Raw genomic sequence first — 23044 nt, forward strand, 5'->3', positions numbered from 1 at the left:
TTTAAAATGTTCATGGAAAGCCATATAAATGCATGAAAGTATGAGCTAGGTATCCTATAAGGATTTATTTTTAATTTCAAAATTCTATATAAAGAATTAAAGATTTGAGGAATCTCACTTACATGCCAACATCTATGATATTATCACTGAATTTACATATATAGAATAAAATTATTTAGGGCCTATGTGGAACCAAAGGGGAACTATTGAAAGTGAATGAAAAAAAATAGGGACAAAAGCAGCAGGATCTTTCATAAAGCTGAGAAGTGAAGGGCTGGAGAGATGTCTCAGCGGTTGTCGAGGACCCAGGTTCATCCCAACTTCCACATGGTGGCTCACAACCATCTACAACTCCAGTCTGAGTGGATGCAATACCCTTTCTGGCCTCTGCAGGCACCAGGCATACACATAGTACAAATACATGTATGCAGGCAAATATTCATACATATAAAATTAAATAAGTAAATCTAAAATATTAATAAAGCTGGGACATTATATCAGCAGTTTTCTTTTCATTCCAATATATTTGCTAAAATGCAAGAAGAGTATCTACAATTGTTTGATATTTTTTATTTAATTATCTTTAAGTGATCTGTATTATAATAAATACCACAGAATATTTTCAAAGATAACATCACAATATTTTCTAATGAGTGTAGTACATTATTTAAGACTACAGCAGACATGAAATATCTAACCTACTTGGAAAATACTGGTTATCTATGTTTCAGAAGGAATGAAAAAGAGAGAGAAGCACAGAAATCAGCTCAAATAGCCGTTCTGTCCTACTTGCTAAGACTAGTCGCTTGAGAGAAGAAAACCAGTGTCCAAATGCTCTTATAATTCTCCAACTTAATGCCAACAACTGAATTCACATCCTTTTACACTGGAGCAAACAATGGTAATTTCAGAGCTTTAAGAGTTCCTTGCACACATTATTTCATACAAACAAATAAAATTTAAAACATCATCGAAGCTTAGTAGACTCAGTCTGTGAGAAGATAAGAATTTAAAGGCACGGTTTCTGTGTAAATCTCAGATCTCAAACAACAAAGTTGCCTGCACTTATATCTGTATTCATAGTGCCAAGTATATTGCCTGGCACATAGCAGCAGTCAAGATATTGAAGTAGCGGAAATATGGATTCTGTTCAATAATTAAGATCTGCATATTACTGCACATTTCCTTTCCTGTCTTGCTGCACATCATTCTTATGCTTCTGCTACAGAACAATATTCAAGTATGTTTGAGTCTATGCCCCAGCTGATGAACATCAATTATACAAATAACTAACACAGTCACCTAAAGATCATGACAGTACATGGTTATTGAAAAGAGTACTACAGTGAGGTAAAAAAAAAATACATGTCATGTATCACAGATTATTTTGGAATTTGAGCACTACGATCATAAAACAAGGTTCAAATGCCATCTAATACAATCTTGTCAATCCTTGTGCTAAAAGCATACTTGCCTATATTTAAAAAATTAATCAAATGATCTAGCATTGGTAAATATAATTTTCATTTATCCTTTCCTTTTATCCCATGAATACTTACCATGTATTATAGAGAAAATACTTGAAATGAAATGAAATATTAATGGAATGAAAGTGTAAATGAAATGAAAATATAAATATAAAAGACAATATAATTTATAAGTGAAAGAATTATTTGGTGCAACAATAATGACTTTCAAATCCTTCCCTAGTAGTATACATACTGAGATTCAGAAAGTGACAGTGATTCCAGAGTTTTGCTCAAGAGATATTTGAGTGCCAAGTAAATCTACTAGCTGTGCCCAGAACCTGCTCAGCATTTTTCTACCACTGTGACTCTGCTTATGCTAGGTAAGAAAATGCTCCTGTCTTCCACCTATGGCTGATGGTAACGAGTCATCAAAAAAAAGTGCCTAAATTCTAGCAGAATTAAAAAATGAGTTGTATGAAACTTTTAAAATATTATTGTCTGAGAAAATTATTATTGATTTGTATGTATATTTGTATTCAAATATAAAGTGTTTTGTGAAATCAATGGCATTCTAGGTAGATAATATTCTTAGCCTAGTGATTTTACATGAGATTTTGGAAATACTCTCCACATGGCCATTTCTTATTCTGCCTATAAAAAGCCAAGGACACAATATTTCCTAATAACATGAATCTGGTAATTATTGTCTGAAGCTCAGAATGGCTCAAGACAGATACAAATAACTGAACCAACACCAAGGGGAAGAGAGAAGCAATGTAGAAACATAGGATTTCTTTCAATAGCTAAAGATGGGGAGGCTTTGGAAGACAGTTTTATGAGGAATCAGTCATCATATCAGACAAGTATTCAAATTCAAGAAGTTTACTTTGCATTGTAAATAGTATATACACTGAGTTAAAGACTGCATCCCTGGGATCTTGATTTGTATGCAGACATTTGGAAATCAGAGGATAAAATAGCTACAAAGTATTGTGAGTGATTGAAGGTCCTAAAATTGAACAGACCTTTTTAACTCTCCAGAAAAAGGGGAAAATCTTTATTCAGCACCTATAATGTTCTATATATTGTTTGAAAGCCTATGGAATCTTCCCTAACACCCTGTTTCTCTCTATCCCCATGATGTCTCCCTCTACCGTGGTATCTCTTTCATTGCTCTCCCACTCCATTCCTGCTCTAGCTTGACCATCCCATTCCCTTATGTTCTCATCCCCCATCCCCTACCCTCCATTGCTCCTTCACTCCCAGTTTACTCATGGAGATCTCATCTATTTCCCCTTCCCAGGGAAATCCAAGTGTCCCTCTATGGATCCCCCTTGTTAGCTAGCTTCTCTGGAGCTGTGGGTTATAGTATGGTTATCCTTTGCTTTACATCTAGTATGTGCTTATGAGTGAGTACATACCATTTTTGTCCTTCTGAGGTGCTAGGGAAGTTCACAGGTTTCCACAAGGATGACCCTACCTTAGACTACTAGCAATAGTGGAGAGGGTACTTGAACTGGCCTACTCCAGTAATCAGATTGGTGAATACTCTATCATCATAGAGTCTTCATCTGGTAACTGATGGAAGCAGATGCAGAGATCCACAGCCAAGCACCAGGCTAAGCTCCAGGAGTCTGCTGGGGATGTCTTTCTGTTTGCTGTGAATGTGTTGCTCTGATTGATCGATAAATAAAATGCTGATTGGCCAGTAGCCAGGCAGGAAGTATAGTATAGGTAGGATAGGCAGAGAGGAGAATGCTGGGAGTGGAAGGCTGACTCAGGAGATACCGCCAGTCACCACCACGAGAAACAAGATGTAAGGTACTGGTAAGCCACAAGCCACGTGGAAACTTATAGATTAATAGATATGGGTTAATTTAAGATATAAAAACTAGATAGCAAGAAGCCTGCCACAGCCACACAGTTTATAAGTAATACAAGTCTCTGTGTGTTTACTTGAGTCTAAGTGGCTGTGGGCCCTAGTGGGACTGGAGAAAACTCCAACTACAGGAGTCCAATCAAAAAGAGAGAAGAGGGATTCTATGAGCAAGTGGCATCCAGATCATGATAGGGAAATGTACAAAGACAACCAAACCAAACTAGTGCGAACTCAGGAACTGTGGAACAATAGCTATGGTGCCTCCATGGGACTGGACTAGGCCCTCTACATAGACAAGACAGTTATGTAGCTTGACCTGCTTAAGGGACCCCTGACAGTGTGATCAGGATATATCCTGGTGCACGAGTGGATTTTTTGGAGCCCAGTGCCTATGGTGTAACACCTTACAGAGCCTTGGTGCAAAAGAATGGGATTGAACCTACCTCAACTGAATGGGCCAGCCTCTGCAAATCCCCATGGGAGGTCTTGCCTTGGAGGAGGTAGGAATGGGGGGTGTGTTGGGGGGATGCCTGGAGGGTGGGAGGAGGGAAGAGAGGAGGATCTGTGGTTGGTGTGTAAAATGAATAGAAAATTTCTTAATAATAAAAAAAAGAAAACCTATGGGAGTGGAAATGAAGACTTGCCAACAGGCTTCTGAAATACAACATGGCTCTAGGTGAAGCATTATAGAACCACTGATTGTTTTCCTTGGTTTGTGCTAGAAATACCACAAATAAACATAAACACAATGTAAGACTAGGAAGAAATTACTAAAAATTATTTGTAGCTGTGGCTCCTGAACAACTTCCTCTGAATGAAGAAACAAGAGCCCTGCTAGAAACAGAACCTGAGGAAAGGTTCGAAGTTGCTTTGCTTTTAGTATTCTGGCCACAGTTTTTGCACATGTATATAGTTGGCTGATGATGTCTGGCCTCTGGTGCAGGGAAAGGACAGCTGGCTTTCTGGCAACTCCACTTGTCCTTTTTCTAAAAGTTAAGAGTCAATGTTAATTTTGTGGCTCAAATATTTGGTACGAGGGAAAGGGTCTCCTACAGAGACACCTGCCGTGGACAGAAGAGCGAGGACGGGTATCATTCAGTTGAATCATCTCTGATCTTACCCTTGAAAACATCATATATCAAAATTCAAGCCCTGCTTCTCAGAACATGGCCCTCTGGTTTTTGTTTTCATATTGTAACCAAGATTTTCTGATGAACTTTTCTATTAGCCCTGTTGAACTTCAGCAAATTTTTAGTGGTGGGTTTCTTTTCCCTTTTTTTTTTTGGGGGGGGGGGTGCTCCAGTCTCGTCAATATTATTGAGTTATCATTTAGTTTGCTTTATCTGTATTTTAGAATGTGTCAAAGGAAATAGAAAAGTCAACTCACAGAATTAAGAAGTGGTGTAGTTTATGCCCATGAATGGCTCTTGACACAGAACAGGGATATAAAAACGTACTTATATTTCCCTTAATTGGAGTCAGATTGTATCCTTCCAACCTTTGCTCTCCACTTCACTCCCTTTCGCTTGGTACCATCCATTTATATTTTGTTAAGAGAAGGCATTACAGAGAGGGTTTTTTTCCTCATGTAATAGAATTTGAATAAACCATCTCACTTAAAATCAAGACTGCAAATGCTTCACCTGACCTTTTGATCACAATGACACTAAGTAACATTTAGGTTAGCATGAAATCATATCAGAATATTAGGACTCCATCATACCTTCCAAATACAGATTCCCTCATTTTTTGAAAAATGTACAGAGACCCTGTAGCCACTACTCATCAGACAGCATCCTTCAAGATGAAAGGTGAATTTCAATTCTAGGCAATATGAATCTAGTGCAATGCTTTTGAAAGGGTGGTTACTGTATATCTAGATCTTGTAGAAAAATGCATATTACATACTTCTTTGCACTTTCCAAGAGAGAACTCATAGCACTTTAGGCAGACTAACAGCCAAGAAAAGCCAAGTCAGTCTTTTGGTGAATATTTAGATAAGGTGTTCCTAAAAGCTAAGAGTGCCATCTCAGACCTATAATCCTCAGGTTGGGAGACTAAAGCAAGAGTATTTTCTCCTCTAGTGTACAAGTTCAAGGCCAGCATACACTCTATGGTGTATGGTGTATGCTTGGGCTGCATAATGATTTCTAGTACCCCCAGCTAAGTAACATCCTATCTGAAATTAAAACATTAACAACAAACTTTGTCCATTATATTCAATTATAATCTAAGAATCCACCAAGTGCTACACATTTGAATTCACCTACATGTGATTAAAATTCATTCATTTGGGGAAAGTAAATCCTTTTTAAAATCTTACTGTTTATATAGACTATAATGATAAAGGAGAAAATTTACTCAAGGAAAATACACACATTGTGAGATTTGTAATAACCAGTTCTTTTTGTGTATCTGCTTTCTAAGTTCTTCTTAGGAAGAACTTAAGAGCAGAAGGTCCAGGCTAATATTAATGTTCCATTATCCTGTACAGGAAAGTCCAGCCCACCTATTTCTGACAGTACTAGGACATGAGTAACATTAAAGCTGACAATGCCCAAGTGCCAAAGGATGCAGCTATCTAGACTACCATGATGGGTGGTTTCATTCTTGAAATGTTATTATCTCTTGTCTCCTAGAGTACTAGTTCTCAAAACATGACCAGAGAAGAGAAAATGCTAATGTGAGGGTCTCCATCTCTGAATATCATATGCAGTGCTTGAAGCAAACTCTGGCAGCCTGTAGTTTGATGGAACATATTAAGTGATTCAATTCCTAAAATCTCCATCTACACTGTTAAGTACCACTCCAGATTGCTTACCCTGTCTATGACTGTATCTCATGATGATATAGAGGCTAGAGGTTTCAATTAATCTGCTTGCATTTCCTATGAAAACACTGCTAGATTCTTTGAAAACTATTATTTTGCTTCAAAAACAGAATCCTGTATTTCTCAACTACTACAAAAATCAACCTAAAATGGTGCAATTACACCAGTTTAAATACAAAATCTGAAACCCTGAAATCAATAGAGGAACAATTCCCACAAAGGAGCAGAAATAAATATGTCCCTTTTTAATATGAGACCCCCAAATCACAGGTACCAACGTTAAAATAAGTGGGCAAATGAAATTCTATCAAATTAAAAGGTTTTGAACAGTGAAAAGAGATGAAAGAGATTAGTCACTATATTTAGAATATAGGAAATAAACTGTAAGTCAGTCATCTGACAAAAGATTGAAAGAAATGATGAAGATCTGCAGAAAAGGACCTGCTTTACAACTGCTCCTGGAATAGCAAACCCCACCATAATAGGGGTTACTCAGAAACTAAAGGGAGACTTACTGTATCATCCAATAGTCTTCCTTCTACCACATATATCAGAGGGGAAAGGCATATCAAGAAAAGCTGTGTTTGTATCTATGTTTACTGTCACACTCTTGGTGATGGGTAAGACAGAATCAAATAAGACACTAATGCATGTATGACTAGAGAAGAGGCAGTGTGTACACAGACAGTGGAATACTATCCAGTCATTAGAAAAGAACATTATCCCATCAGGCACAACAAAATGGATGGAATTTGAGCACACTGTGTTGAGTAAAATAAGTCACACCTAAAAAGCAAGTACTACATGTGCCCTCTCATGTGGATGCTAGAAAATGTTGCTGTCAATGTGATTCATTTCTAAAGACAGAAAGGGTAGGATGGAGGGATGATGAAAAGAAAGGAAACACTGCTAATTCACAGAATAAACAAATTCTAATGTTCAAGAAAGAATATTATAATTATCAATAATTGTTACATATTTTATGAGTAACTATAGTAGCTAAAGGTGATAAATACAAATTTTATGATGATAGAAAGATGAGCTCACTGATTAATCAGTACATAGTGTATATATGCTCTGGCTATCACACCAAAAACCAAAAATAGACAATCAGTATGTGTTAACGAACCACTTTTTAAATATCTAAAAAGAAAGAAATGCTACCTACCATGGTTTCATCACTACAACAATATACTGAAGTATCACACCGTCCTTCATCATTATTTACAATAAAACTCTCATTAACAGAAACTTGTCTCAATAGTCTATAAAAGTACTGGTGCAGAGGCAGAGCACCGTGCAGGCAAGTGACCCACAGGCCAAATTTATCTTGACCTTCCTCCTCTAAAAATGTCTTCACAAAGGCTGAAGGGATGACTGTGGGTAAGCACACCTGCTGCTGATTGACCTGAAGTAAATCCCCAGGCTCCACATAAGAAAGGAGAGAACTGGCTCCAGAACGTTCTCCTCTGACATACACAAACTCACTGTGGTGTATGCACACGCTCACACAACAGAGGTCGGGGGCAGAAATAAAGGAAGTGGAATTTTAAAAGCTCTTCACAGAGTGATATTCATTGTTTTGGAAAAGTCCTGTGAAAAAAAATCTTTCACTGTTGTTTGCTTTAGCTGGGTGTACAGTTGAAGCTGGCCTCCTCACTCTCATCCACCCAATTTCTTTCTTCATTTACTCTTCCCGGTCTTTAGCACCTGGTACTCACTTATTTCAGTGAGCTAACACAACATTGTTTCTAATACTCTTAACGTTGGCAGGATAAAAAAACAGTAAGGAAATATTATGTAATATTAAGCTAAAATTATCAGAGACATAAGATTTTTACAGTTTTACTGATGCATCTTAATGAAATGTTTAATTTTCAACAAAAAACTTTGTGACTCAAAAATTCCAGTATCTGAATTAATTCAACTGACAGTTTGTCATAAATTTATAATTCTTCATCAATTATTTCCTGTCTAATTGACTAGAGACTTTTATCTATATAAGAGAAAAAGGTACTGGTTTAAGATCAGATTTCATGTATATTTGGTAAAATAACATGATAGTAAGGGCTTATTTTTTACTTACATACAAAGTAGCAGTAAAGATGAATATTCATGTTTACTTCTGCAAAAGGCTTGATCTATTTTTATAAGCATTGAGCTTGCATACTGAAAAACTGATACTGAAATACTGACAATCCCTAATCTGCTATTCTATTAGTCAACTTATTTCAGGTGAACCCCCGAAGGGTTTTTAGAAGAAAAGGTACACTTTAAAAGAGAATCTAAAAAAATGATATAGAGGAAAAACAACAGGTAAAAATAAATGAATAATAAAAGGAAATATTCTTTAGCAGAAGTTTAATAAAATGCATGTAAGTATTTATTGTAAATCACCTTAAAATTTATAGGCTAATGATTTTAAATGCACATATAAATCCATACACATATAAGCACACAATTACACGAACAAAATTTATTTTTCCTGCCACCTACATGCCCAGATCTTAAATATTTTATCCTCAATAGTTCACACATTTATTCCCAAATAGGAAGATGATACACATGCCAATACATGAATATGTGCCCAATACTATTTTTACATCTATGTATCTTTAGTTATGTTTATATTCCCTGAATGTGTGTTTGAGTGCATATACCAGGCATGCCTACATATTTTGGTTACATTTAAAGTAACATGCACAAATCTAGATATTGATCACTGGAGAATGTAAGAAATAAAAAGACATAGATGGGAGGAATGTGAGTGATCTGTCAAATGATTTCTTAATTTATGCACAATTTCGTTATAAAATGTGTTACCAACATTTACTACTTTGCTTGGAGCCTCCTTCATTTTAAATAAAGTAACAGTACCTTTAAGTTTTTGGAATATGAATTTTTGGACTCTGCATAAAAATAATGAAGTTATTTACAAGATCAATGCACATTTCACTTATCAGCATTTAGAATAATGCCAACTCTTAATAAAACCCTGTCTCGAAAAACCAAAAATTAAAAAAATTAAAAAAAAATAAACTCCCTGTTTCCATGAGGAAGACCTGTTAGTCACTTTTAAATTACTTTTCTTTCCTTTTATTGATGTCTCTACTGTGTTATCATCAGGCATTTTGTATCAAATGTGTGTGGTTTTTAAAGTTAAAAGCAGAAATGTATTTAAGAAAGACATTTGATCAACTGTTATGAACACTAGCTTAATTATGCTTTTCACAAAAATTGTCTTGGGTTGCAAACATGAAAAACTGGAAGAGTATTTATGAAGGATTAGAAGTAATATTCACTTTAGTACCCATGGTTAAAATTTCCTGAAACAGAAATAATTTATTTTAATATTGGTTCTTATATTCCCTTTCATAGTGATGTTTCATTTTCTGGGTGTATATGAGGTGTCTTAAAATTACCATAATTGTTTTCTAAGTACACCAGCATTCTGATAAAGTAGTAAGTATGAATGGAAAGGATTAAGAATTTTCTTCATTGTTTATCTTTGTAATAGTTACATGTAACATTTTATAAAATGATGCATTTAAATATTTAAATCCTCTTTCTTACTTTCAAAGGAATAAGTAAAGCAGATCCTTACGAGAAAGTTTTAAGTTTGCTGTGTTTATATTGGGCTGTACTTAGAATGGACCTGGCTATACAACACAGGCAGGCTAATTAATGCAGGTTATAATACAAAACCTAATCTCTGTTTCAGAAAGACCAGAGTAAAAGGGACACCCAAAACAACATTACTCATCTTCACTTCCTTCTTCATATAATGGAGGGCTGGAAAATGTATAAAATGATTTAACAACTAGAGGAAAGTGGGCATTGTCCTTCAATACACAAAGCATATGTCCCAGAAATTTTACACAGAGGTATATTCAAAGGCAAAGGTTTCTACATGTCAACAGTTGTCAGATACCAACCTATGTGCAATCATCACCAGAATACACTTGAAAATTTTTTAGTATATACACGTAACAGAATAATACACACACACACACACACACACACACACACATATGCTAGAAAACTAACTCATGCATGGGAAACATGGTTAAACCAAATATAAACTATAGAGGAACTCAAAAGACTGCATGCAACATTTTATCCATTCATACATTCAATAAAGTCAGTTACATTTTCATGTTTAATAGGTGAGAAATGCAGAATATAAGCTGATGCTTATCCTGTGAGGCGAGAGAAAGGGACACAACAAAATGTGAAGGAAAAGGAGGTGCGAGGTGCGTGTGCTTAGATGTAGGTTCCTATAAAATAAAAGGCTTGTATTTTTTTATTTCACCATTAGAGCTACCAAGTTTAACAAAGACATAAAGTGATAATAAAGAGGACCATGCATAGATGAGTGACAGGAGTTACATAAAGGAATAATAGCTACTTAAAATGGTGTGTATCCAGAGTCAACCACAGCCATGCTCCTAGAACTCAAATTCTTAATAACAAAAATCTAAGCTTTTAAAATGCATTTTATTGACATTTAAATTTTTCCTTATACATTATCAAGTTAGCTTCATCATGGAAATCTACCCTAAAATGTTACAAGTTTCCACTTACTACTGATTTTCCCAACATGCTAAATTTTTACAACCTGAAGGCAACTGAAGTGTTTTCCCTTCAAAATCCCTCGAATTAAATTTAAATGACAGTTTGCACATTATTTTAAAGTAGAAGCATAGTGCTCAAATATTTGACACTACCATCTCAAAATACATGCTAAATTATCATGTTTGCTTTCAGACATCTATAAAGTTCCCTTCACATCTAATAAAGAAAGCATAATGTAATTATTCAAGCAAATTATGAACTTATCAAATATTTCAACTTTTAAATTTCTAGTTACATTGTGTATTCCCAAACTGATCAAGTAAAATATTTCACACTGAATTTACAGCCTGATTTCAATGTTATTAATACTATCATAATTTTAGACATTTTGTGTAAAACTTGGGATTGAAACTTTCATCTTGTTAATAAGATCTCTTCAGTTTAACCAAGAGTCCATGGTTATCCAGCTGCCCAGGAGAAATGACCAAGAAGACTTACTACAAGAATTTGCTCAGCTATACTGCTCCTTTAGTTTCTTACTAGATTGAATGAATATATATATATATAAAAGAGGAATTATCGGATTTTTAATTAAGTTGTGGAGAAGCCTTTAGACGGTTTTTGTAATGCTTTCTAATGATGAGAACTGGTATAAAATGAACAAAGAAATTCAGGAGGCTGCAGGGAATTATAGTTAAGACGATTAGACGTCCAAGAAAAATTTTTTCTCCAAATCAAGTTCAGGTCTTTACTAACCAGCTCTGTGATTTTGTGTAAGTTCCATCTACACTTCATCTTCCTTTCCTCAAACATAAATTAGGAAGTTTTTGCAGAGTAATTCCTAAAGTTTTATGCAAGCTTAAACACAATGATTTTAATGCCTTTGGACTGAAGGAGAAAAACAAGACATTTGTAACAGTTCATTGAGCATATTCTTTTATGACTCAATAAAATGTTGGTACACCTTATTGGATTGATCTGACTTAAGCTTATAATACCCATGCTTGATTTTCAGTCCAAAACCACATTTGGTAAAAACTGAAAACATTTTTATAAATTCTAAAGTATTATCTAAAGCACTATGCATAATGTTTTTCCCCAAAAATGCATTAAACTAGAATAGGGTTAGACAGAGTAATTTTACTTAAGATGTGGGGGAGAAACAATGACTTGGTCTAAAACGTGTAAGGAGAGTAATTATGAACGTGTAAGTCACAGCCCAACTTCATCACACGCAAAGATGAGGCAATATCAGGAAATTTCCATTGTGGAAACCTTCTCGAGTCTTAGGTTTCTTCTTCAGGAACCCTGAGGAGTTTCTGGGTAGGATACAGTATCATGTGGAATGAAGGAAGATGCTTCATCACTAACAGTGTGCCAGGCTGCAATGTCCCAGGCAATCCCTAGTGTCAAGCATATATTAATGTATACTCTCTGTGTTGTTGGTATGTGGATAGACATTTTATTATGTTAATTCATAAATGCACACTATGATATTAATTCTCTTATACACACTTTATGATGTTAATTCAATTATGATTCTTCTAAACACAAGGGTTTCCAAGTATTCATTCATGATTATATTTAATTCTCCAGCATTGTGGTTCTTATCAAAGCACTCTCTGTATATTTTTATTATACACCTGTTACTTGCATGGTCCCAATCTGGTTATACTAAAAAATATGCATCATATGGGAATCTTCACAGGTTTCAAGATATGTGAGCCACTTTTCCTTCCAAGTTCACAAAAGTAACAAAACACCTAGAAAGGATATATATGTACCTACTGCAAAGTGAGAAAAAAGTATCAAAAATTCTTTAAATAGAATTCAAGATCAGTGTGATATTTTCAAGCACTAATATTAGAATAGACAGCTGCTAATCTTCAAATCCACATTCAAAATTTTTAAATTATCCTGTCATCTCTGAAAAAGTTCCATATCTATTGAACACCAGCTCTTTCTTTTAAGCTAAAATGTAGAATCCAACTTTTCAATTTAACTAATCTTTTTCTCAGCTAAGAGCAATTTAACCATATCTTGTAAGCTACTCCGGTTTTAAACAACTCTGTAAATAACTGGTTATAATTTTAAGCTGAGGTAAATATAACAAATTTAAGGACTGGAATTTGTATGTCCTTGAAGAGGTTAATTTTAAAACAGCATTAAAATTGTTCAAAATATTACAGAACTTGTGTTCATTCTAACAGCAACAATATCACGTCGCCACCATGCTCCCCTTTCTTTAATGTCTCCTATTCTCCTATCTTTTTACTTACATTTGTCTTGGTTTCTCCCACTCCTGCTCGTCTTGAGACAAACTACTCTGTGCTTGGCCTCCCCCACTGGTGTGCAAACATCATCCCACTACACGACCAGAACCTTACTAACACAGACCTTTTCTCAGTGTGTACAGTGGACCAGGAAAACCACTCCCTGAAAGGCACACACTGTAACCACAAAAGCGTTTCAACTTAAAAAGGCCAAAGTTAAAACCCCAAGTTCTATGTGGAATGGCAAGTGTCAACATGGAGTGACTGGAGATGATGCAGGGTTCGGAAACTAGAAGGCTTCGTGGAGAAGGCCAGCATAAAAGACTAGTTCTCAGAGCGGAACACTAACAAGTAAAACATTCAAATGGAATCCTATAAAGCGAAGGCTCCGCAGATGTATGCAGAGATAAAAAGGTGCTGTGCTCCTCCTTTGTTTTTTTTTCTCTACCTCACAATATCTCACAATGCCAAATCTAGCAGCTGGAGCTGGTGGAAGCCAGAAGTCTTCACAATGGTCTCCAATGTCCTGTATCCTCTCCTCCCACACACTTTTCACAACCCATTTGCTCCTGAGTCCTGTACTCCATTTGCTTCAATTACAATGGCACTAGACAGAACTAGCCAAGCTCCGCTCGCTGTGAGAGCTCTGCACAGGTTCAGCATTCCTAGTCTGGAACTGAAAGTCAAAATGCCACCGAATGTAGACTTCCTTTTGTGTCACTGTGATGTCTTACATGGAAAATTCTACATTTAACCCCCAGGTAAGCACATCCCAGTAAAAACACAAGTGAAAGAAGACTATTGTGTGAAATTATTTTCAGGCTCTGTGCATAAAATGTATATAATGTAAATGAATTTCACATTTAGATTTGGGTTGCATACCCAAGATAGCTCATTATGCATTTGCAAAATTTCAAAACCTGCAAAAGTCTGAAATTCTTCTAGTCTTAAGTATTGTGGATAAGGAATGTTCCTAACTTGCTTCTTTTCTGCCTCCCTCTAAAGCATCATTCTGACATTCTCACTTTCATTCCATCACTTGCCATGATGGTCTTCTGCTCAAACGCATCCCTCTTGAAAGGTCTTTATCTAGCCCTTTCCAATACAGCAGCTATCTCAACACAATTTATGACCTTCATGGAACTCATCACAAACTGGTGTTACATTATGTATCTATGTGCTTATTTTCTGTCTCTCCCACAACTCTAATTCTGAGTGTGTCTTAACATTGGGAAGTTGGGTGTAGTTTACTGCAGTAGTCAATGATGGCTAATAAGGATTCAACAGATATGTTAAATTAAGTTGAACTCTGCAGACCACATTTTAATTTCCTAAGAATATATGATACTGGTGTTACTCTGAATTTCTGAAAGCACTGTGACTGGTACTCCTCAGGGGAAGAAAATGAGAAGCATATTAGAATTAGAGCCATTTTACTGGAGGGGGGGAAAGACAATTCTGTTTTAGAACAAAGCCTTCCTTCCCATCCTACTTGACATTACTTCAACTTTCATCCTACTCTCTCAATGTTACTTTTTTGTCACTATTAACTTCTGGTAACTCATTCTCTACTCCCCCCACATTTTATGTGATTCAGATTTTCTTTACATAACAGACCTGTCAAAATTTCCAAGGCAAAACTGATCATACTAAATGAACATATGCATCTATATTCTCATTTACAACTGGGAACTACTTTTTTAAGTTTCGAAAAGATTTTAAATAATTCTTTGAGAATTTCATATATTGTATTTTGATCAATTCTCCTGCCCCATCTCCTCCAAGATCCATCCCCCATTCCATAACCCACACTATTTTGTGTGCTCATTCATTATTTTTAAACACACCTAAACCCTTAGAAAGTGCTTTTTTTTTTTTTAATTAAAGAGGTGTTTATTAAGAGGACCTCTGAACTTTCTGATAGCAAGTACATTTATAGCTTACATCCATCCCTTGCAGGCAAGGGTTCACTATCTGTATGCAAACCAGAAAACAGAACAAAACAACAACATCCAAAACACCTTGTCACCCTGTGCTAATGGGTAAGGGACAAAAAAACCTTGTAGTGGCAGAGTCGTCAAGATACTGTCATTCCAGAGGTTCCTTCAACCGCTCCTATTCAGATTTGAACTGTGCTTAAAAGAAAAGGCAGTGAGTGGCTGACTGACTTACAGGACTTGTCCCCTTTTGTTCCCTAGGGGCATCTGCAATTTAGGTACTCTTCAGCAGAGGAAACAGATTAAAGAAATAGCCAGAGGCAACTATTAATTCAGAGCTTTGCAGAACAACTAGTTATAGATGATAAACTGGAGATGTTCCGTAGTATTTTACAGTAAAAGAATGAAAATAATAATGAGGAGAAGAAGAAAGGCAGGTGGGTCAGTGGGCAGGTGGAGAGAGAGAGAGAGAGAGAGAGAGAGAGAGAGAGAGAGAGAGAGAGAGAGAGAGAGAGAGAGAAGGAAAGAAAGAAAGAAAGAAAGAAAGAAAGAAAGAAAGAAAGAAAGAAAGAAAGAAAGAGAGGAAGGAAGAAAGGGTGGGCTGTGTTACATTAGAAGACCAAATCTCAAGCAATAAATTTAAAACAAAGCACATGTGTGACTTGATAGGTGTATTTTTGCCTGTTGAGAAGAACGGCTCCATGCTATTAAGGATCTCTCTGTGGGGTAAGTGTATCCTCTCACTCCTCGATCAACAACATATTAGCACAGATCATTTTCTACATTTGAGCAGTGATGGAGAAAAATGGCTCCTCACTCACATCTCAAAAGCCATTGAATCTAGTTAGGAAAGAAAGAAGTACAACCAGAAGATGTACATAAAATGGCACTTACTACGTTCAAGTGTAATTGCAAATAGAGATGCTGCAGGCATGGGAGGTTGCAAAGGCTGAATGAAGGTCAGTGCAAATGCTGGCTCTCAGAAGGGGAAACTAAGGGGAAAACAATCAGATGGACTTCTCTGAATTAAAGAGCCCTGCAAATGTACACAAAAATGAAGGAACACGACTCCCCTCCTGGGATTCTTTGTAATGTTACAGTGTTAGACAGTATCCCACACCTCAAAGCTGGCTTCTGAAGTTAGTGGGATAACAATGTCTTCCTCCTTCTCTACCCTCTCTTCTCTCTCCTCTGTTTCCCTCTCTGCCTCTTTACTTTTCACTTCCTCTTTCCCTTTCTACCATCCCCTCCTTCATCTACACACACACACACACACACACACACACACACACACACACACGTGTGTGTGTGTGGGGGGTACAGTAAAGAAACTGCCAATCTGACCATTTCATTATTAGAGAATGTTTTTATTATAGATGAGAGAGAGAGAGAGAGAGAGAGAGAGAGAGAGAGAGAGAGAGAGAGAGAGAGAGAGAGAACAGTCAGAAGCATCCCCAGAGCAGAGAAAGAAATCAGTAGACTACACACAGTCATGTGGGAAAGTGTGAAAGGACAGTGGATGTAGTGACATAGCGAGATACAGAGAAAGAGCGCAGTGAGCGTGTGTGGAAGTAAAAGAGAGGACAGTGAGCACAGCCAGACTTGAAGAAGGATGAGTAGCTGGGGGGAGTGAAGCCCTTTAGCTGGGAAGAGTTCAGGGTAGAGAAGGGGGCCAGAAGGACTAGGGTGTTACTGCGGACTTGAAAATGGACAGCAAGTACTTGTGATCTTGAGGGAGCCTGGAAGCCAGCATGGGCTTTGATATGCTCCTACGTGCCACAGGTAACCATATGTTCCTTTGGCCAGAGATAAAAGACACAACTCCATTGGCAGGATGGGAACTGGTTTAACAATTTCGTGTGGAATGCTGGCATTTATCTAACCTCCCCAAACCCTCCTGTTGTCAAGGTTGAACTCATTTCTGGATATTTGGACAGCATGAGGAGAGAGAGAGAGAGAGAGAGAGAGAGAGAGAGAGAGAGAGAGAGAGAGAGAGAGAGAGAGAAGGGGGGTTGTTTGGAAGACAATGTAAGACATACATAACATGGGGGGAAAGGGAATGAATTATAACTCTGACAGAAAAAAAAATACTTCTTCCCAATGAATGTTCTCTTCACTGTTCTTATTTTTTTAACGAAAGAGAACTTATAGTGCATAGTTTCAGGAGTTCATAAACCAAGTCTTTTAAGATACTTTAGACAACATAATTGCTTGATTTTCATTTGTATCAGGTCATGTACCGTTAATTAGTTTGCTCCAAATGGCCTAAAAGTTCACTGGAAGAGACTATGCCGTCCTGCGGGAGTGACTGGGTGTTTTCACGCTCTACCTCAGGGCTGGATAAATAAGGACAGAAACTGCAGTGAGACACATGTAGTCCAGCAGTGATGCTTCAGCCATGAACAGAGAGTTAAGAGTTCAGAACTGGGGTCGGGGAAGGAACTGTGTTAATGAAATAAACAGCCTACTTAATTATCCACACTCCTCTTTGTAGCATTAGAGGCAACCCCTAGATAACTGTTACAATATACGTTTTTCAGGAATAAAAAGTTTAAAAAAATGAAATTTCTAAAATTACTGCTACAATTTCATTGTGTGAATTATGAACAGTCCACAATAATCTCCCATGTATAAAATGACAGACTGTCAATACAAGCTCATCTTTCTTCCTCTAGAAATTTAGCAACCAGGTAATAAGAAATTTGAACTCCAAAGCCAGGTGTGGCGGACAAGTCTACAATCCCAGCACTTCGGAGGTAGAGACAAATGGATCAGGAGTTCCAGGTGATCTTCACCTACGCATGGAGTAAGAGGGCAGCCTGGACTACAACAAAAAGAAAAAAAGGACATTTACACTTCAGCTCATTCAAAAACCACTAGAAGGCAGCAGGGAAGACTCAGTAAAATGCTCCCTGTGCAGCCATGGCCAGTTTGAACCCAGCACCCACGTAAAGAAGCATTTATAATCTTCATGCTGCGGAGGTTAAAACCAAGATTCCTGAAACTCGCTGGCACACCAAGTGGAGATAAATCAGCAAACTCCAGCTCCAAAGGGACCATGTCTCAAAAAATTAAGTGAAGGTCTGTAAAGTAGCAACACCTGGCTTCCATCTCTTGCCTCACACGCAAGCCCACGCACATGCATACATGCACACAGACAGATATATACACACAGAGATACATACAATTGGGAGGAAATCTCGAAACTAAGTGATTTAACTATAAAAATAAAATCAGTGTTAATGAGTACTCTCAAGAGGAGCTGATGATGGGAAAGGAAAATCTCAATAGACACACTGGAAATCAGTGTTCCCTTACAACACACATATTTTTTTCCTGGCATATTTCTGTCTGGAAATCAAGGGAAAACTCAACTTTTACATTTTAGATGCTAAAACACATAATTTTAACGTATAACCAGACACTATTTCTAATTCTAATTAAACAGTAAAATATAGTGAAACCATTTAAGATCTGTCTTTGATGCTGAAAAGTAAAAATATCTATCTCCTCTCTCTGTACTTCTTTAAAAGTCCATGTCAACATCCAACAATTTACTATAAAGAATTTTATATAAATGATATAAGTATACTGAAAGAAAAATGGATGCTACCTGGAACATAATCTGTGTGCCTCTCCCCTTAAAAGATTTTCAGATCAACACATTAACACTATTTGTTGTGTAGAAGACAACACAAGGACCATGATCCCACACGTTTTTCAGAATGATGGGAAAAGGGGAAGTTTGTAAATAAACAATTTTGCAGATTATCATCCCAGCATCCCCCAAACCTATGGAACCCACATAGTGACAGGTAGTAGGGAGATGTCATTTAAATGCATGTCTCTATGACTTCAAGGCTAGCATGATCTACACAGTAAGACCCTGGAGAGTCAGGGATGATGAGAGAGACCCTGTCGCAAATAAAGGCATTTTCTGTCTTCTTTTCAATAATACACATTTATAAAAATGTCTTATTTGGTGTGTGTGTGTGTGTGTGTGTGTGTGTGTGTGTGTGTGTGTGTGTGTGTGTAAGATAATTTTGTCTCAAATAATACTATTCCAAGAAGAAATGATTGACTGTTAGAAACATTGCAATAAAATTACTTTGCTTTCTCCTCTTTTTTTTTTTTAATTTTAATTTGATACTGAGACCAAAATGCAGGATTCTCTTCTGCTGTTTGCCCTTTACCACTGGGCTAACTCTAGACTCCCATTCATTCTATTTCTCACAAGCAAAATTTACAAACTGAGTATGATGGCACATGCCTTGAATCTCAAAATCTGGCATGTGGAGGTAGGTCAATTAAAAGTTTAAGACCAGACTCAGCTACAAATTGCGTTTGAAGCCATCCTAGTGTACATGAAACCTCGTCTCAGAAAACAAACAAAAATTATAATTCACTATAACTATTAAAATTGAAATATAATAAAGGTAATAAAAGCAGGAATTTTTTTTATTGGCTTTAGAACTAGATGCCACTAAAGTCGGGTGGCAGTGGCACACACCTTTAATCCCAGTACTCGGGAGGCAGATCTCTATGAGTTCGAGGCCAGCCTGGTCTACAGAGTGAGATCCAGGAAAGACTCCAAAGCTACACAGAGAAACCCTGTCTCAAAAACAGAAGAGAGAGAGAGAGAGAGAGAGAGAGAGAGAGAGAGAGAGAGAGAGAGAGAAGAAGAAGAAGAAGAAGAAGAAGAAGAAGAAGAAGAAGAAGAAGAAGAAGAAGAAGAAGAAGAAGAAAGAGGGAGAGAAAGAAAGAAAGAAAGAAAGAAAGAAAGAAAGAAAGAAAGAAAGAAAGAAAGAAAGAAAGAAAGAAAGAGAGAGAGAGAGAAAGAAGAAAGATGCCACCAGCCTCTGCAAGGGGAGGAACTTCATCCTGACTCAATGTGATATGACAGGCTTTGTTGACTCCTATGGGAGGCCTGCTCCTTTCTGAATGGAGGTGGAGGAGGGAAAGGGGAGAGAAGAGGGAGAGGAAACTGGCTGGTAGTAAAATAAATGAAAAATTAGTAAAAATAATAGATGCCACTATACCAATATCTATGACCAAAAGTGTGATTCTACTATATATTTTCTTTCTTCTAGTGAATATATCAATTTTTACCTTTTTTTCAAATTAGCTCAGAAATCAAAATATAATTCACATAGTTTAAAATCACAGTATTTTGTCTTTTTTTTTCAAGTTTCTTTTTTCTTCTCTTTTTTTAGTGGGTTTTTTTTATTTAAGAATTTTTTTTTTTACATACCAACCACAGATCCCCTTCTCATCCTTTTCCTGCTCCCAACCAGCCTTGCCCAGCCCACTCCTGATCCCCTCCTCCAAAAGAGTAGAGGCTCCCATGGGGAGTCAGCAAAGCACTGTACATTCAGGTGGGACAGGACCAAGCCCCTCCCCACTGCATCAAGGCTGAGCAAAGCATCTCACCACAGGTAATGGGCTCCAAAAAGCCTGCTCATGCACCAGGGATAGATCCTGTTCCCACTGCCTCAAACAGACCAAGCATTTCATCTTAAATGTGAGCTTTTCAGAAATGCCACACAGCCTCTTTTATTCCCACACAGAAAACTCTGATGCAAACGACTTGGTTTTCAGGTTAAAGAAGTGAAACAACCCACAGAAACGAATTTCTGAGCATCCTGAACTTCATCTTATGAGGAACATGATTAGAAAACATGACTGAGAACACAAAGGCTGCCTAACATGATAATGAGTCCCCAAGCCTTCAGTGTGCAGCCTGAAATCTCTTCCAATTCACAAGTCAGGAGCATGAAGCAGAATTGCAAACTGAGCCTCAACTCCACCGGACCAATTTCATAAAGCAATTTCTGACGGTCATTAGAGAACACTTAGACATTTCCTAAATTTATTATTTTTCAAGCAATTGCACCTCAGCAAAATACAGCTGAGTATGATCTCCCAAACCCTGACCTGAGAGGAGCTCGGGTTCTTTCTGGGCTCAAACAGGTTAAGGCAATGGAGTCTGAATGATGGAGAGGGGAGAGCGGAGTGGGGAGGGCAGGGGGCTGAGAGGGGAGACCAGAGTGGGGAGGGCAGGGAGATAGCCCCCAGCCCTATGTCTGTCAATAACTATGCTCAAAGGGGGAAGAGTGAGATGAAGGAACTTATGTACAGATCACTCAATCTAAACATTTAAAAAGAGATTTCTTCTTATGTGCTTCTATTGATTTTTTAAATGTGCTTTCAATGTTTTCTACTTTTACTAATGAAAGATGAATATCTTTAAAACTATACACATTTTTACTGGAAGATTAGACACTTACATGGTAAGCATAATCATGTTACAAACTATTATAAAGCAAATGTTTTATGAAGCAAAAAAAAGATTATGTAAATATAGTAATCCCGAGACAGGCACACTGCGTTCTTAAAATCCCAAACCAAATGGATATTGTCTACGGTGACCTCAGAAGTAGCAGCCGATTCTGTCACACCTGAGTCACAATGCCTTGATTAATTTTTTTTCTTATGGAAATGTTATGTATATCAGGTGGTACTTCTGATAATGTCATGTGGATTATCAACTTCACATCTAATATCATCAATTAATAAATATAGTTTCATTAAAAAATAATAGCCACATAAAGAGAACTTAGAAAGTTTGGTAGAAAATTCTTGAACGTCTATCAGACACAGCTTGACAATTGCTACAACTACTGCTTATTTTCCAGAAAGTTTATACTTAACCTTCTAAAGTTGCAGCATAAAAGATAAAGTCAGGGACAGACGTGTCACATCTCTGTCATTCTTCAATAACACAGAGCCACAAGGCTACTAACAATAAAACACCAACAAGACCAGTCATTTCAGAATCTATAGTCCAAGCAATTAAAATACTACAAACACATTTAGATAAGGAACTGCAGACATTCCCCTAAGAGAGTGCTGTATGTTATATAAAGCATAGGCTTTCCTAAATGTTCACATATATTCTTATTTTGACTGCTTCTGCATATTAAAAGCCAGAGTGTTGTTTTCCATAAGAGTCATTAATTAGCTTAATCTCTTAAAAATAAAATTCTCAACTTCAGTAAAACTTAAAAATCTTAAAATCAACCCCATGTTGCTTCCAAGTTCTAGAATGATGTGTACTTAACTGTTTCTTATCTGCTAACCCATAGGACAGATGGAATCGATGGCTTAGATTCTGCTCAAGTGTCACAACTTAGTTTCTTAACTCATTCACAAAAGAATGCTGGTAAGCATCTAATTTATATAATAAAACTAATAAGTAATAGCTAACATATCCCTGTTTTTCCAGAAAGTAAGTATATATTTCAAGATAAGGTAAAAAATGGAAATGTCTCCAAAAACAAATGTTAACCTTAACTCCTCAAATCTAGAATGGAAATTTCAGCTCCTTAAAATTAACAACTCGTCCCCATTCCTTGTAATGATAACTACATTCAGTCATCTAGACAATGTGCAACATTAAATGACTCACGGAGATCTCATAAAAAAAACCTGCATGACACCAAATGTTTTTAAAGTGTGCTGCCTTTTAGTAGCTCCTCCTTTGTTTTCTTCTTAACATAGATCTTCTTTAGTACAGTTCAAATGTGAAATCATGAAGCAGTGCACACTACCTGATTGTCCTTTCATGATTCCACAGAACACAAAGACAGGATAGAAAAAGAAAAAAGGAAATGAAAGAAACCATAACTCTTTTTGATAAGGGGTAAGCACTTGTACTGCTAAGGTGTTTTACATCTTCTCCTGTCTGTCCCAAAACGAGCAACAAAATAAAAGGAAATAGAAAACAAAAGGATGCATATTTCATTCAATCATGTTTCAGAAATCTATCAGTACACTCAAAGATACTTGAGACTTAATCAAAATCCAGAATATTATATTCTACTTTAGGCCAGTTTTTTCATTTCCTCAGGCAAACATTTCTCTCATGAAAACATATTCCACTAGTTGGCCATATAACATGAGAAATCTTGTTCTTCACAATATGTCCAATAAAATCAAGGTGCCTTTAACCACAATGTCACTTAAGGAAGCCAATTAAATGAGCCAGAAACACAAAACTTAAGACACAGCCTTGGGAATAA

General features: G+C 36.8%; 1 protein-coding gene across 1 annotated transcript in view; it reads right to left on the reverse strand.

Annotated features, from left to right (window-relative positions):
* Kcnd2 (potassium voltage-gated channel subfamily D member 2) overlaps nt 1-23044 on the reverse strand; it is a 499347-nt gene that overhangs the window by 473273 nt on the left and 3030 nt on the right. The gene's annotated exons all lie outside the window — the stretch shown is intronic.

This window comes from Peromyscus leucopus, chromosome 3, assembly GCF_004664715.2.
Source record: "Peromyscus leucopus breed LL Stock chromosome 3, UCI_PerLeu_2.1, whole genome shotgun sequence".
In the NCBI taxonomy this organism is placed as follows: domain Eukaryota; kingdom Metazoa; phylum Chordata; class Mammalia; order Rodentia; family Cricetidae; genus Peromyscus; species Peromyscus leucopus.